The sequence below is a fragment of the Astatotilapia calliptera genome, chromosome 22 (assembly GCF_964374335.1).
Source record: "Astatotilapia calliptera chromosome 22, fAstCal68.1, whole genome shotgun sequence".
Classification (NCBI taxonomy): Eukaryota; Metazoa; Chordata; class Actinopteri; order Cichliformes; family Cichlidae; genus Astatotilapia; species Astatotilapia calliptera.
In genome coordinates, this window is record NC_137442.1 from 25,276,433 (window position 1) to 25,293,973 (window position 17,541).

Genomic DNA, 17,541 nt, shown 5'->3' on the forward strand with positions numbered 1-17,541 from the left:
TGTTAAAACTGCTTAAACAGGAAGTTTAGAGCAAAAGACACCAAAAAAAGTCATCCTCCTTAAAGGGGACCTGTTATGCCGTTAAGGAAGCTCCTTATTTTTGTTTATACACCGCTCAAGAAAATTAAGTGAACACTTAAAAAACACATCAGATGTTTCTATGCTGATGTTGACTCTGTAGTGTGTTAGGCATGAAAGCATCCCACATTGTTTGATGGAAATGAAAATGATCATCTTACAGAGAGCTGAATTCAAAGACACCCTGAAAATCAAAGTAAATTATCCAAGTAAATTATAGAGCAGATTACTCCATTTTGCCTATAACAGCAAGGGGGGCAGTCAGTGGTGTCAGGTCCTTCATTCTCCAAGAACTGCCTCCATACTCGTGCCACATGAAGTTGGAGATTGTCATTCACCACCCATTGCACCAGCATAAAGTCTGGGAATGGAAGTAAGGGTTTCATCCTGATACCTAATGGGAGTACCTAACCTGTAGAGGTCTGTGTGTTCCTCCATGGATATGCTTTCCCAGACCATCACTGACCCACCACTTAATCGGTCATGCTGAATGATGTTAAAGGCAGCATTATGTTCTCCACAGCTTCTCCACTTCCTTTCATGTCTATTTCATGTGCTCAGGGTGAACCTGCACTCATCTGTGAAAATCACAGAGCGCCAGTGATGGACCTGCTAATCCTGGTATTCTATAGCAAATGCAAACCTGGCTTCAGGAGCCACCCTCATGATTGTTTGGTCAGATCAGGTCTGATTGAGACTGTGCTGGGAGGAACCACAAACCTTTTGGCAATGGCACGTATTGATGTGCCATCCTGGAGGAGTTGGAGTATTATGTTGATGCCAACCATGCCTCATGCTACAAGTAGCTACGAACAACCCCCAAAACAGGAATGGTTTTGGGGGTTGTCTCATGATTGCCCCTCGAGTGCACCTGTTGTTAAATTCATCAACACCAAAGCAGCTGAAACTGATTAAAACCCCTCTGCTACTAAACCGAGCAGATCAATATCCCACAAGTTTAATTCCAACACTTCAATGAAAGTGTTCCTTTAATTTTTTGAGTAGTTTAAAAATCATAAATGTTGATAAGAAACATGACTTAGCCAAACGCACGAGAGAGTACTTTGAGAGTGAGAGTAGATATCCTTTATATGTCAGCATTGGATGCCCCTCCCAGTTCAAACTTTAACTGGGAGGGGCATCCAATCACAAGACATCTGTCCTCATAACCAATATAAGTTAAATAACGATTATTTTTAACTCATGCATCTGCTCTTACAGTAAAAGCACGGAGCTGGAAATGAGCATAACAGGTCGCCTTTAATCGTCTTCCTGCTTCTTGCTCGCTTTGGTAGCAGAAGGTAAGCGGCTGCCAAGTTTCACTTCCTCTGCCGTGCCCTTTGTGTTTGTGCATGTGCTGTGTTAGCTCACAGCTGAGGTCTATCAGTTTCCGGCTTCAAGAATAAGCTACAGCCGGCATTTGCATGTTCTCTAGATGCCATCTTGCAGAAAATAAATTAAATGTATCAACAGTCTTTTCCCTGTTACTCAGCAAGAACGGGTGTTGCACTGCAGCACAGAGGAAGGGATGGGGTTACACTGTCCGGTCGCTGAGACAGTTTCACACGAGGACTGCAGTTACCTGCCGTACTCTGTGTCTGCTCCATCTGCAGGTAAATTGCTTAAACGCGGCTGTGTGCTGAGTCACGGCTGTAACCTGTGAGCGTTGGCCCAAAACGCACCTCGTCTCCGACCTGACTTTTCCACCACCTGCTCCGAGAGATGCAAACCGAGCCGACACCGTGAATATATGAATAACCGATCCTCATCTTCGGCCTGACAAGGTGACTACAAAGGCGAAGTCAAGCTGAGATCCACGTCACAACCTCGCATAAAGCAAAGAAAGATTTCTCTGAAGTATTGGTGCGTGTCAGCCTCACAACAGCCACACACGCACACATTAACACACACTGAGTCTGGAGCAGCATGTGGTCCGTGCCGAGAGCAGAGCTGGGCTGATGGTTGCCAGGATACTGTTGGCCTGGTAATATCTTCTCAGCTGAAGATGAAGAAGAAAAAAGGAAAAAAAAAAAAACAGCATCCAGCTCACTCGCACACCGGGTCAATCGCTCACAACAGCGATCCGATGCTTCACTTGTTACTACTCATGAGATTGGTCTTTATTTTGTGGCACGGATGGTAAACGCGATTCATTAAGCTTTAAAGCCAGCCTCTCTCCTCTTACCCTGCTTTCCTATGAGTGTGTGGCCTTTTCGTTTGTCTTTGGTCCTCAGCTTCTTCTCGCACGTCCTCGCCTCCTGTATGTAAATCCCAGAGTGACAACGGGAGTCCCACGATGGTTTCCACCAGTTTCCACTCTCGGCTTGTCTTAGAGACTGATGTAAACTTCTGCTCTCGCTCTTTCTCCCTCAATCTGTCCACTTCACACTTCTCTTTTTTTTAGACATCTATTTAAAGGCCTGTGGGTTTTTTTCCTTTTCTATTTGCTCTATGGGCTTTTTTTTGTTTTGTTTTTGCTGTTGTAAGCTTGTGAGTCTACAGAACATAAGATGTCTCTCTCTTTTTTTGTGTGTGCGTTTATATCATTTCTACTCAAATAGAGAAAAGTCTCTTCTCTCTTTTTTTGTTTCTGACGTCAGAATGGGTTCCTCAAAAATATCCCCTTCAGCTCTCCTTTCTGCTTCACTTCCCTATTTCACCACTCAGCAGCACTCTCCCGGCTTCTTTGGCCTTGTCTTGTCGCAGCACATCTCTGTCAAGGTGCCATTCGGCCTCACTGGTGGCCCTCGGGCGCAAACAAATCCAAGTGGCAGAATGGAAATGGTGATAGGGTAGCGCAAACACACGTTTGCTATTAAAACTTTCCACGAAGCCACTGGATGCATCACAGATGGACTCTCTGGGCGCTGAGACGCAGCACTCTGTGGAATTAGGAAGTGTGTCTTTGGTGGCCACCGGTTGCAGCTCCTCTCACACGCACAGTGTTTGCAGTCTGCCGGCGTTTGAGTGGATGAAAGTGCCTCTCTTATGCAACCGCACAGCACACACAGCTCTCATCTGTAGTCCGGCAAGAGACACCAAAGCGAGGGGCTCCTCGAGCCTTAATAAAGACGCAGCCCGGCTCCCACATGGGCCTGGAAAGCAAATCTGGTCCAGACTGGAAGCCAAGCGTCAGCGCTAAGCCTCCCAGCCTCCTTTCAGCTCTCACTGAAAGATTCCTCCTGTTACAGCCCAGGAGCTTCATCAGTGTGGATTTAGTGAGCACAGGAATGGCACTGCCAAGCCTAACCTCTATTAACTCACCAATAATACCATCCGCATTCCCTTTCTATTCTGTCTTTCTCCCTCTCTGTCTCTAACCACAATCTTTCTGTCACTAACTGAGTATTCAGTGGTCTGTGAATCAAACCCTTTAGCAGCTGTACTGTATGCAACGGATGCAGCGACTGCACTCGTTCAGCTCTCATCTTCACCAATCTTTATTCAGAAAATCTGCCTCTCCTCTTTCCCCGAATGGTGTTTTGTATGCTTCTGTTTTTCTTTCTCCGAGTTATCTGCTTGCATTCCTACCTTTGCTTGTGTTTATCCCACTGGAACACTTCACTGCATCAACCAGGGCTTGTCAGCTCCAAACAGTGGTTACAGCATCAGCACCCACAACCTGACAAAGACAGAGAAACAGATTAAGGAGGGTAACAAGAAGAAGAAAAAAGCAGAGGGAGGGGAGTCGGCGTAAATTTCAACTACATGTGGAGACAATGTGGGGAAAAACAGGAATGTAGTGTGTTGTTTATTTGGATATCAAGATGTTAAGAGTTGGTAACGGCAACAAATTAGGAACAAATATGACTGTGATATGATTATAATTGGCCAGACTGAACATGTGACGTCATCCAAAAAATGTTCAAGCCTTTGTTTAAACCTACAAATAACAGATTTTTCGCCACACACTCACTCTCCTTCAGCTCTGTTCTTTATCTTAACCATGCTTGTTTCTTTAGATAGCCAGTAACTTTGTATCTAGTTGTTTTTAACTGATGAAGGCTACCTTGGTTTGACCAGAAACTGAAAACAGGTCAGTCAAGACCACGACAGTCAAAGAAGATTGTTAATTTAATCTGTATTTATTTAAACTGCCTGAGTGAGTCAGATAAAGCATTAACATGGAGCTCGGTTAGGGGTGGGTTGCAAAATGGCTTGCAGAGCATACCGCTGTTGGCAGGCTAAGGCAGAATAAATAGCTGGCCTTGTATATTTCTTTTCTACATTAACTGAGCACTCACAGCACTTTTTACTAGATTTTTACCCAAACACATATTCATACAGGTGCTTTTTGTGTCACGGGGTGGAAAAGGGACAAGTTATCTAGGGTTTTTTACTATGCATGTTTTGCTGTGTTTTACCTTTTTAATGTTTTAATATTGTACACTGGTTTATTTTTATGAGTTTTATTGCATGTTTTTATGGTATTTATTGGTGACTTGTCCTGGAAAGACTCCGCCCCTACCTGATTATGAACCTGATCACACCTGGGAGGTCCCAGAGGTCAATAAGAGGGCCTGGCAGACCACAGAGAAGGAGGCTTGAGGGGAGGCTTGAGAGACAGGCAACAGTGGCGGAGTGAATGGTGTCAGGCGGTGGCACCTGCAAGCCCAGAGGGCTGGTAAAGGTTGGCGTGGGCTGTGAACGAGGAGACGACGCCAGCGAGCAGGGATCGGAGAGAGCGCTCCGGCTGCTGGAGTAACTGGAGGCCAGATCACGCTGTTGCGGGGAACTATAGGCGGTGAGACAGTGCTCTACCTTCCGCGGCGAGACAGGCCGGTGCCGATTGGCGTGTTACAAGGAAGCGGCGGGCAGAGTTAAGAGCTCGGCCCGAGTGGAGAACACGGACAGGAAGGCGATGACGCCGCCGGGTTTCCCCCTTGCACACTGCTTGCCTGGAATTTTAATTTTGAGTGACTTTTATACCGTGGCAGACGCCACTGGGTTTTTAAGGTTGTGTTTTATTAATGTTTATTGTGTTGTTCCCTGGCCAGGGTTGTTTTAATTCATTTTACATTTTTAACTGTTTAAATATAATAAATTATATTTTAATTATACAGTCTTTAATTCAGTGCATTCCCTTGGCTGCTCCACTGCACCGTCCGTTTTTGAGGAGGGTTTCCCTCCTTTAGTAACACTTGTGCAAAAATTACCTTCACCTCTGTTACATAAGCACCTAATCTAACATTCACACTCCAATAGATGCATCAGGGGCAACTTGGGGTTCAGGATATTCAGACATGGAGGAGTCAAACCACCAGCCTTCTGACTGGTAGACAATCTACTCCAGCTGCCTTAATGAGCATCTGCAGAGTCGGGTAACAATTCTTTTTACCATAAGCAACTGCACAGCATTATATATATTTGATTCACATATTTAGACCATACACTAAAAGCAGCTGTAATCCACACACAGTTGTGGATTATAGACGTTTTCTATGTCCCAGGGTGGTTTTGATGGAGTAATACCATTTAAAATACAGACGCTTAACAATCTGTTCAGTCTGGGAGCCCGTGAATGGTGCTTCTTGCTTTCTTCTTTCCATTTTTATGTCTTCATTTAAGCTTGTTAAGCTCATCTTACTGACTGAGCGTCTTGCACACCTCCAGCACTCTTACCCGCTGACTGGTGTAACTATTAACACTGCTGCTGCTGCCATTGCATCATCGAATCTCATCAGAGATTTGTACCACAGGCCTTCAAGCTGGCTGTAGTTAAACCTTTACTTAAAAAGCCATCTCTAGACCCAGCAGTCTTAGCTAATTATAGGCCAATCTCCAACCTTCCTTTCATATCAAAAATCCTTGAAAGAGTAGTTGTCAAACAGCTAACAGATCATCTGCAGAGGAATAGCTTATTTGAAGAGTTTCAGTCAGGTTTCAGAGCTCATCACAGCACAGAAACAGCTTTAGTGAAGGTTACAAATGATCTTCTTATGGCCTCTGACAGTGGACTCGTCTCTGTGCTTGTCCTGCTAGACCTCAGTGCAGCGTTCGATACTGTTGACTATGATATTCTATTAGAGCGATTAGAACATGCTGTAGGTATTACAAGTACTGCGCTGCCGTGGTTTGTATCATATCTATCTAACAGACTCCAGTTTGTGCATGTAAATGGAGAGTCCTCTTCACACACTGAGGTTAATTATGGAGTTCTACAGGGTTCAGTGCTAGGACCAATTCTGTTTACATTATACATGCTTCCCTTAGGCAGCATCATTAGAAGACATAGCATACATTTTCACTGCTATGCAGATGACACCCAGCTCTATCTGTCCATGAAGCCAGATAACACACACCAATTAGTTAAACTGCAGGAATGTCTTAAAGACATAAAGACCTGGATGGCCGCTAACTTTCTGCTTCTTAATTCAGATAAAACTGAGGTTATTGTACTCGGCCCTGAAAAGCCTAGAAATATGGTATCTAACCAGATTCTTACTCTGGATGGCATTACCTTGGCCACCAGTAACACTGTGAGGAACATTGGAGTCACTTTTGACCAAGACATGTCCTTCAACGCACATATTAAACAAATATGTAAGAATGCGTTCTTCCATTTGCGCAACATCTCTAAAGTTAGAAATATCCTGTCTCAGAGTGACGCTGAAAAACTAGTTCATGCATTTATTACTTCCAGGCTGGACTACTGTAATTCATTATTATCAGGATGTCCAAAAAACTCACTGAAAAGCCTTCAGCTAATCCAAAATGCTGCAGCAAGAGTGCTGACAGGGACTAGAAAGAGAGAGCATATTTCTCCTGTTTTGGCTTCCCTTCATTGGCTTCCTGTTAAATCCAGAATTGAATTCAAAATCCTGCTCCTCACATACAAGGTCTTAAATAATCAGGCCCCATCTTATCTTATTGACCTTGTAGTACCATATCACCCTATTAGAGCACTTCGCTCTCGCTCTGCAGGCCTACTTGTTGTTCCTAGAGTATTTAAAAGTAGAATGGGAGGGAGAGCCTTCAGTTTTCAGGCCCCTCTTCTGTGGAACCAACTTCCAGTTTGGATTCAGGAGACAGACACTATCTCTACTTTTAAGATTAGGCTAAAACTTTCCTTTTTGCTAAAGCATATAGTTAGGGCTGGACCAGGTGACCCTGAATCCTCCCTTAGTTATGCTGCAATAGACGTAGGCTGCCGGGGGATTCCCATGATGCATTGAGTTTTTCCTTTCCAGTCACCTTTCTCACTCACTATGTATTAATAGACCTCTCTGCATTGAATCATATCTGTTATTAACCTCTGTCTCTCTTCCACAGCATGTCTTTTATCCTGTCTTCCTTCTCTCACCCCAACCGGTCGCAGCAGATGGCCCCGCCCCTCCCTGACCCTGGTTCTGCCGGAGGTTTCTTCCTGTTAAAAGGGAGTTTTTCCTTCCCACTGTCACCAAAGTGCTTGCTCATAGGGGGTCACATGGTTGTTGGGTTTTCCTCTGTATCTATTATTGTACAATCTACTGTACAATATAAAGCGCCTTGAGGTGACTGTCATTGTGATTTGGAGCTATATAAATAAAATTGAATTGAATTGAATCAGGGGAGAGTGCAGACAGGAGGAAGGCAGGATATTTGCAGAATAGTTGCCAGGGAAACACAGCCTCTTATTCTCATGGCAACGCACAGTTTGGTGTTATCAATGAGGTGGGATGGATAGATGGACTTCGCTCAATATCTGGAGCACGAGGGGACACCAAAGCATTTACTTTCCTGTAGCAGTGTTAAAGTGCTGTGCAATCATGGAATCGCGTCTTCTACCTTATCGGGGAGTCATGGACTAATTCAGGAGTCTAATGTTTATTCTGTCAGTGAAAGGGCAAAGGTCAAGCCTTTCAAAGGAGACTAAACCCAAGAGACTAAAGCCCAATCCACAGGCGCTATATGTAAAAACCACAGATTAAATGTGTTGTGGCAGTGTTTAGTGTTCATCTGTGTTAAACTGTCATCTTTACTGTAGAAGAATTTAATATGCAAAGTCACATCTGGTGAGTTTGCAGCTCGGTGCAGACAGAAAACTCAGTGAGTAGCCTTTACACATTTATCCACTTAACAAGCGCAGTTTAAGTTTGCAGACTTATTGTGAACTTTATTCTTGCTCCTAACTGTGGAGCTCTCACACGAGCCCTTTTTGTTGCAGCTGTAACTATTTGAGCCTTTACCAGACAAGAATAGATATCTAATTTTACCCCTGCTTGAGGGCCTCAAGTACACACTTTGATGGAGAACTATTTTTTTAAATCTGCTAATTGCTAATCAAATGGTCCACTTTTCCATTAAAGCTACATGCCACTTGTTTGCTTTCTCACCATGCACAAACTTCAGTTTTCATCTCTACTTCCAGCATACATGTTTATATTTACAGCTCGAGGGTTTAAGATGCATCCACCTTTATAGTGCACAACTTTTCATTTCAAAATCCAATCACCACTAAGTGAGTAATACTGCAGTGTTACAGGAGGCGTAAAAATGGTCCTCATGACTAATGTGCTTGATTAACATTTAAGTAAATACATTTAGTTTATTTTTTTATACAGATGAGTAAAAATGAAGGAAAAATGGTCTCAGGGACTCAGTAAGATGAGGATGCTATCTAGCATGTCACGCACAAAATTTCGTAAAACTGTTTCAAGATTTGAGCAAATAATTCATATGATTAACTTTATGGATGAATTTACTTACACAAATCTGATCTGTGTTATTACAGTGTTAATATATATACAGAGGACAAAATTATTGGCCACATTTGTTTTCTAATCGTACTAGTTTTCTTTAGAAAGCATAACTTGTTTATATTTGGACACAGAAACAAAAACTACCAGGGTCATTATAATTAGCCACCTGAAAAAACAGACCTTTTTATTGAGCAATAGCATGAACCAGCACTGTGCAATGATGTGCTTTAACTTTGTAATGCTCAAAGCTCGTGAAATCAAGGTCAAACTGAGCATTATCTACTATTTACACACAGTATAAAAACTTCAGCAAGGGTTTGGGCTGAAGCTTGAGAAAGCATCACGGCAAAAACAACATAAATTAGTTTAAAATTGAGAACTGTTGATGCTCATAAAGCTTTTTTTTTTTTTGCCAGGGAGGTGCTGCTTAAGTTTAGAGAAAGAAGGGAGAGGTGTATAAGCTAAAGAGCAGCATCCCTACAATGAAACGCTTTAGGATTTCTGTAACTGGAAATCTCGACAAAGTGGAAGGAATCATAAAGAAAAAAGGACGTGAAGATTTTAAAAGAAATCCTCAAGCTGTCAGCAGGAAAACTGGTTCTGGGTCGTCACTTTGCCTTCCAGCACGATAATGACCCAAAACATGCTATTGGTGAAGAGCTACCTGCAGAAGATTAAAGTAAAAGTTCTGGACTGGCCTGCACAAAGTCCCTGACTTGAATCATTAAAAATCTGTGGGGTGAACTGAAGACCAAGGTCATGCCAGAAGACCAGCACATCTGGAGGAGCCTGAGAGATTCACCAAAGAAGACTGGGCTGGGATTGCTCAGGAAACATTTGTGAGACTACAAATAAAAACTACAACAAACAACTGCAGGATGTTATCCAGCAAAAAGGATACACAACTGTATATTAGCAATAAGCTAATAATTTTGACCCTGGTAGATTTTGGTTTTTGTGAAATAATTTCGTTTCTATGTTCAAAGTAAAATAATGTAAGCATCCCCCAAAAAATGAGGTTAGGAAAAGCTATTTGAAAAATTTGTGTTTCTGTTTAACACAATTTGGGAACAAATTTTTATGAAGTGCTAATCATTCCGTCCTCATTTGGAAACGGTCAAAACAAATCAATGAATACTCGTCTTTTTGCCCTTCATGAGCCTCATCGTGAATCAGTGTCATGTTAATCAAATATCAGACTACTCTGCCGTCTCCAGATGGCAGACACTGTTAGACGAGCCAGCTGGAGGGGACAGTGTTTAAATGCACTCTAGCTGCTTTTTTCAGCAACCTGACAGCTGATATGTAGAGACTCAGACTAGAGGATTATAGGTGGGGCAGGAGAAGACACAGATTAGAAGATTCACAGATTCCACTTTTTCTGCAACCTTCTTTTTTATGCAGCCAATCATTCACCTCTCACCACCTGCAATTTTGACTTGTTCACTTTCTCGTTTGTCCTTTCTTGCCAGATGCAGATAAGTGTGGTATCACAGGATACATCTGTTTTTTTTATACTAACATTAATTGTAAGTAGTCTCTATGATCATGGCTGCTAATTTCGATCTCGCGCAAAAAGTAACGGAGCATGTGTCTCAAAATCCTAAAACCAAGAAATTTGGCATTTTGTACTTCCAGTTCTCTTCATCTAGAAAGAGAAGACCTCAAACCTGTGACTTTTTTAAGCTTTGCACTACAACATTAAATATGTAGGTAAATAATTGACCTGTAAATTTCAAAGGTGTTATGTGTCCCAGAAAGGAGTTTGCTAACAAGTGGCTAAACATGACCGCAAGCGATATTAAACACCGTGACAGTGAGCACAGCAGCTTAGCGACGATGACGCTCAAGTAGTTCGTTAGTCTCAGTGCTGATTGCATTCAAGCTTTGAAGATCAAAAGTGGCGTCACTTCATGGAGATTATCTTTCTCAGTAAAACGCCTGTTTTCTCCAAGAATCCAAAAAGCCTGTCAAAAAAATACCGCTGGCTATTTTACTGAGACAACCAGAGTGATGCTGGGCTTGCATCATCCTCGTGGAGCTCTTGTATGTTGAAGTGCTCTGGGAGCTCCTCACACTGTCAGATTGGTTGAACTTTGACCACTGCGTGGCATGTCAACTTCTCATACAGCCCACAGAAACCCGTCATGCACCTACAAGCAGGAAGGAAGGGCAAAAATGGCTGAATAGTTGATGTTGTGCGTGTGAATTCTTTCAAAATAACTTACACGCCTCAGTAAGGAAACACTTTGCATTCAAGTGCACAAGTGAGGTGTGTGTTTAACAGTCAGGCAGCGTGTTTAGATGAAGCTTTAAAGATCTATTAACGCTTCAAAGTTAAGGTTTGGAGAGAAACAGGTACAGCTCTGGCTATGGCCGCTGAACCCTGCTGAGAGCCCAAGCAGTGTGTGAGGACACGAGAGGAGACAAAGAGACTTTTCCAGGAGCAGAATGGGAGGTAGCAGCGTCAGACAAGGCCAGACCATCACCAAAGATTGACCACTGAAGGAATGTTACAGCCAATTTGCCTCAGGCCCTCCCCATCCACATTCATATACAATAATAGATACCGCTGTCCCTCCTTGAAGTGAGGTGGGATGGAGAATGAAAAGAAGAGAGAGGCTGAGTGTGAGAGCAAAAGATGGAGTGCAAAGGAGGGATGGAAATCAAAGGAGGAGGTTACGATTCTCCACCGCTACCCCTCCCCCTTCTCTCGCTCTCTTTCACACACACCAGTCCGGAGGAGAGCACGGTGTCTCGTGAAAGGCCGATTGCAAATGAGCATTGTGAGTCTGCGCTGCTGACAAAGAAAAGAGGATATAATGAGAGGCAGAAAAAAATGGCAGGAAGGCAGATGTGCGGCTCGTTTAAGTTGCACTTGAATCCGTTTCTACAGTGGAACATCCTTCAGTGTGATCTTTTCTCAAGTGAAATAAAGAAGTGGGGCAGCGACTGGGGGATTTCATAGCTTATTTGTTCAGAGGTGGATAAAAAAAACACCTGATGTGTATTTGCCTTTGCTGCGGCAGCTCGTTTTGCTGAAGCGTTGAACATGGGAAAATCTTGGGAATTAAATTGAGTTCTCCTCTGTAGTTTCTTTCTCTTTTCTTTCTCAGCACAGATTAATATATGCCTTATATTTAATGTGGTCATTAATATTTGAATACCATGACTTGGCTCCGGGGCATTTTCAAACTTGGCAAAGCAGATCTGGAAAAATTACAGCTTTATATATCAGTTTCAATAGCGGTTTTGTCTCTGTGCTTCGGCTGTCAGAGGACATAAAGGAATGTATCTGCGAGCTCTTGTTATCTGTATTTGTTTTGCGGGATGCCAATTAGCTACCATCAAAGAGAACAGGATAGGCTTTTAGGGTTCTACATGCACTCGCAGGGGGGCTCGTGTGTGTGTGTGTGTGTGTGTGTGTGTGTGTGTGTGTGTGTGTGTGTGTGTGTGTGTGTGTGGTAGTTAGTTATTGTGGTCCCCCTCCCCCATTGAACCCCCTTTTCTAGAACTCCCCACCACCCACTACCTGTAAACAAAGACAGACAGAATATGCGTGCGTGCATGCTGGCGCTCTTTGTTCTTGATGGACTGCTTGCACTGTGTTTTATATAGGTCAGAGGAGAGTGTGTATGTTTGTGTTTTTACATGTGACGATAACTGCAAGGATAGACGTGAACAGCGTGAGCATTAGAGCAGATGCCTCCACATGCAGTGAGCGTGCATTTGGCTGAATCAACATCATCTACATCAGTCAGGATGGACTTTAATTACACTGAGTAATAATGTATCTTATGGACCTAAAATTTTGGTTGTAAGAACCAGTCGAATGCTTTGTTTTACCTGTTCAGCTGACCTCTGTCCACCCTATCTGGACCAAATGAGGCGTGCTTTATCGTAATTGCATTGTTATAACTAGATTAAAAATTTCAGCTTCACAGGTGCTAAAATATGACTGTATTTGAAAATTGTTTTGACCAGTAAGGAAGCATGGGTAGAAGATGAGCATGGTTTTAAAATGTAGTTAAAAAGGAGATCATCACATGCTTCAACCTGTTTTTGTAAGTCATCAATACAATATTCTAATATGACTCTAAAAATGTACCCAACCATTGTTAGGCCTGTTTGTGCAGTTGGCAAACTGACAATACTAAGCCTCACTGACAAAAATGAAAAACTACAAGCAGTAGATGTTCTTTATATGCTAAAAATGGGTTATTTTAGCCTGTTACTAGGTGGTTGCTAGGCAGCATATTGACATCCTAATGCGTGATGTAGATGAGAACCTTCAGGGGCCTAAGCTCTATCTGTGTGCAAAGTTTGTTTACTGGACTCCTGGTGGTCAAGCAGGAGTTTGTAGACAAAGAAACAAACACACAGAGATTTTGTGTTTAATATTAAAATGAAATATCCCATAATACTGATGCTCAAGACTGGCTATAGACAAAAATCCTGCCAAACAAAAACTGTCTTTGCTTATGGGCGTAAATGTGATTTGGTCAAAGCTTTTAACAGAGCTTCCTTTTTTAACACAAAAAAATTCTGTCACTATCTTCTCCACTTAATACCTTAAATAACTTAATCTCTTTTTAAATATTTAATTTGTTTTTGTATAATTTCTTTATCATTGTTGACTTGTGTAGTCAAGTCAGGGGATTTAAGTGAGAGAGGCAGCGAGAGACACAGTGTGTGTAAAACACAGAGAGTGAATGTCACAAGGACGAGGACTACTATAAAACGGTACGTAAAGGCAGTTTGAAGTCAAGTCCCTGGAGTCTCGCTGTCTTGTGATACTCCCCTCCCCTTCAACTCTCCTTCACTCTTTCATTCCACTCATTCCACGTCTGGCTGTATATTTTAGTCCACTTCCCTCTTTGCCTGCACCCACTAGCCACTGTTCTGTTCTTTAACAATAATTGTTTTCAAGTAGCACTCGAGCACCAAAACTCTTCCTTATCTTGAGCCTCAAACTCCAAACTCTCTAGTTGTGATCCAGCTCCAGTATATAAGCAGTATCTATTGTCTTATTCACCTTCATCAAACAGAAGCTATGGCATGGGCAGAAGGATGCCCTATTGACAAATAAATACTGAGAAATTGACAGTACAGTAAATTTCATGAAGTCTGCATGCCAGATAAAAATGCTTCTGATTGCACAATTTTTGCTGTTTGCTTAAGTAGAGGAAATTAGAGAAGAGTTCAGCGCCATCTTTGATGTTGAGTTCCGGGTAAGTGATTTCCACGGATGCACATCTTGCCCAATTTTTCCTTAGCACAAAACAGCAAAGCAGATTCCAGCAGATCTGGTGTCTACTGGCAGTTGTGCTGCGTTTGCAAAAGCGACTGAGCCCATTAGAGGTGCCTAAAAATGGAAACGTCATCCTCCTGTGCAAGTGCATAAAAATAGTAAAAGAAAAATTGCTCCAAATGGCAAATGAAGGCAACATGAAGCGGATGGAAGGAGCAGTGCACATACCTGAAAGTGAAACTTTACAAATAAAAGCTCCTTAAACTCCAACCTAAATGACACAGAGCCCCTAAGCAGGCTTTAAATCTGGATATAAATTCTCTATAAATATAAATTCTCTGTTAACTGAAAATGACATTAGTGTAGCAAATGCATCACTTATTGCTAAAAAAACAGCTAACATGAATGCACCTTGATGTCAGACTGCATAATGCAGAGACCAAGAAGGAGCGTGAGAAGAGGCCAGAGCTCGTGCTGATGGTAAACTGACAGTAATAGTGATGCTTGGAATTGGGAGATATTATGTGTCTCACTCCATTGGAACATGGCCACAGAGAATAAATGAACAAGGTGACCTCTAACCCCAATTTGACCTTTATGTACACAGAGCCAATCTATATTTAGCATCAAAGTCTGCCAGCAGACCTTGACACCTCTGCTGTGCACACCGTGCTGCAGTGTGTCTCACATGGCAGAGGATGCGGTGGGTGTTTCACCGTTCCCCGTCCCACTGGGAGGGGCAGAGGCTCTTAAATGTAGGAGACTGGCTGCAGTCTGAGGTATGGGCTCAAGCTGACACAAAGAATGGAAAAAAAGAGAAACTGATGGAAGAGGATAAGAACAGACAAAAAAGAGAGCACATTTGGGACATGTTGGTGGATCCCTGGTGTGAAAGTTTGAGCTCTTGGCTGTTTTCCTGGTTTATTTCTGTCCGGTGATTTATTTTGGACTTAAAAGCTTCTTTCAGTGCTGTTTGATGTATTAAAAAAGAGTGATATATACAGTCGTACAAATCCTTGCTAAACTAATTAGTGAGGATATCTCAGTGTCTATGTGCATATTGGCGGAGGGGCGGGGGGGGGGGGGGGGGGGGAGTTTCTGTGTACAATCTGGCAAGCCTGATCAAACACAGTATAAAAGTATGGCTGCCAGCATCTTAGTTTGCCCATGGAAGGGCATGCACACACACACACACACACACACACACACACACACACACACAAGCAGCAGTGACATTTACTAAGATCTGCCATAGTTACTGTTGCCCACCTGTCCAGCTTTACAGTGATAACAGAGGCTACACAGTATCATCAACTGAGTGAAGACTGCATTAAAAGAAACAGAAATATGCTGTACATAACCAAAAGTAGTCACAGCCAGCTTAGTTCATGCTGCCTGCTAATCAAAATTTTATCATGCCTTGGAAGTGAATTTCCAGGCTTAGCTGGATTTTTTTTTCTTCTTCATCTTCAGTTTTTACTGGTTTTATGAAACAGTAGTACTCGGTTTAGGGATAGGTCATGTGTTGGGTTAAAGTTTTCAGAATGTTAATCATGGTTTGGAAATGCTTTCTTTTTTCTGGAAAAAACTAACGAAGTCCAAACTCTCCCATCGGGGTTTGAACCTTGAGTGCAGCTGAATTAAAAGCTTTGTTGGGACTAGGTCAAACTCCACCCATTAACCCTGTCATGGCACAGCCTTTCGAATGCTCTACACCACAATGCAAACACTGTCCTATGGCCTGAGGAACACAATAGAGAATCCAGGACACTCACCGGACCTCCAAATTCCAGTACCACCTTCAGGTCCAGCTGCCTACATCCTAGTACATCCCCGAGGCCCCACATCCATGCCTAGATGGATCTAAAGTTGTTTTGGCAGTACAAGGTAAACTGGTGCAATATTGGGCAAGTTTTAATGTTGTTGTGTTTTTTTAAATTATATTATTTTTATGTTTATGCTATAAACTGTAAGTCTTTGACAAAAGTAATTGCCGGATGTGGCAATGTAATGGTGTCTTGTCTCATTGCTGAAGTGTAAACCTTCCCAGGAAAGAGCTCCTAAAGTTAGCCTAAATTCCAATGTAGTTTCACTAAGGATTTCCAAACTGTAAGTAAATGCTTTTTACCATAACGTGTACCCTTACACAACAATGTAGTTTGGTACTGAAAAGGTCTTTTGGTTTTGGAAGTAGAACCATTTGCTTTCTAGCTGTAGGCTACATGCTAACAATTAAGAAAGAGTAAACGAAGGGATGAGGTTTAAGCAACGATCAAAGACATGCTCGATTACGCTGCGCATAATGGCTGCTAAAGTAAATACACAATCACTGAGTCATTCTTCTCTCACAGGGAAAGTGTTCCACTCCACAGTAAGTATATTTACCTTTGGCCTCGAACCAAACATTAGGATATAGCCTTATAGCAGACCTTATAAAGGAAGTTAGAGCCATTGCAGAGTAGATAACTTGTCTTTCACTTTTTACACACTAATTGCAACACAGTATTGCTTCCTCTCCCCTCGCTCTGCTCTCTTTAGCCTCCCACCAGCATAAATTGATTTCACCTTTCATTTATTGACCTTAAATATGACCAGAGGGTGAGCAATTGGACTTTTCGTTGGTGTTAGTGGAGGCTCATTGTTCTCATCAACAGACAACAGACCACGGTGTTATTGTAAACCCAAGGTGAGCGTAACTAAAGTAATCTGATTACATCATCTTTCGCTACCACAGAAGAAAACGAGTTTGACAAGCCAAGTCATGTCGAAGTTAGAAGCTGGAGAGGATTCACTGTGGCTCGTCTCTGTGTCTTCCCGGATTTAACAGCACAAATTTCAAAGAGTTTCAGCAGAACACCCATAACAAGGATGATAACAGAGTTTAATAAGACTTCGCAGCAGTTTTCAGAAGTGCAATCAAGCATTGAGAATAAAGCAATATCGATGACCTATCAGATCCCGGCTCCCTAGTCACAAAGAATTAAATCTCACTGGCTCCTGAATCTAGTTTTTTACTGATTTAGTGGATGAATTCAGGACGTGTTACATTAGCCCTTTTGATAACTTGTTAGTCGAGATTTTTTACCCTCTAATGGGCCTTAAAGTTCTTATAATTTCTCCTGTTCGTTTCAAAATGTCGTGAGAAAATTCCTGAAGAACACCTGAATTACTCTAAAACAAGTTGAACGCGTTGATTTCATTTAACTAACAAAATTTCTTATCTTGTTAGCAAGTCTTTAGCAAGTCCTTTGAGGACACGTTTTTTTTAGTCTTGTTGGTTTACATGGACGACCATGAGCAATATATGGAGCGAGACTAAGTTTATTGAATATGAACGTTATCGGAAAAATAAGCAATAGTTTGCTGATGCTTTGGAGTTGATTTTGATTTCAAAACCCAAACTGTATCTTTTTTCCTGTTCTGGAAATGACTTTGCAGAATATGACTGAGAACTACCAATACGAATGAAATCAACTAATTTGTTGGCGTATTCATTCGAAACCTTAAGAGAGAGTGGTAAGGAGTTTTTGT

General features: G+C 42.2%; 1 protein-coding gene across 5 annotated transcripts in view; it reads right to left on the reverse strand.

The window, feature by feature from the left end:
- Positions 1-17,541, reverse strand: part of fam49al (family with sequence similarity 49 member A, like) — a 40,749-nt gene that overhangs the window by 17,069 nt on the left and 6,139 nt on the right. For 2 of the 5 annotated variants that reach the window (XM_026155870.2, XM_026155873.2), the window contains exon 2: positions 3,610-3,700. The gene's annotated coding sequence lies outside the window, so the exon portion shown is untranslated. Of the gene's footprint in view, positions 1-2,263; positions 2,477-3,609; positions 3,701-17,541 lie in introns of those variants that run through there. The other 3 variants (XM_026155871.2, XM_026155872.2, XM_080295848.1) reach the window with 3 other exon arrangements.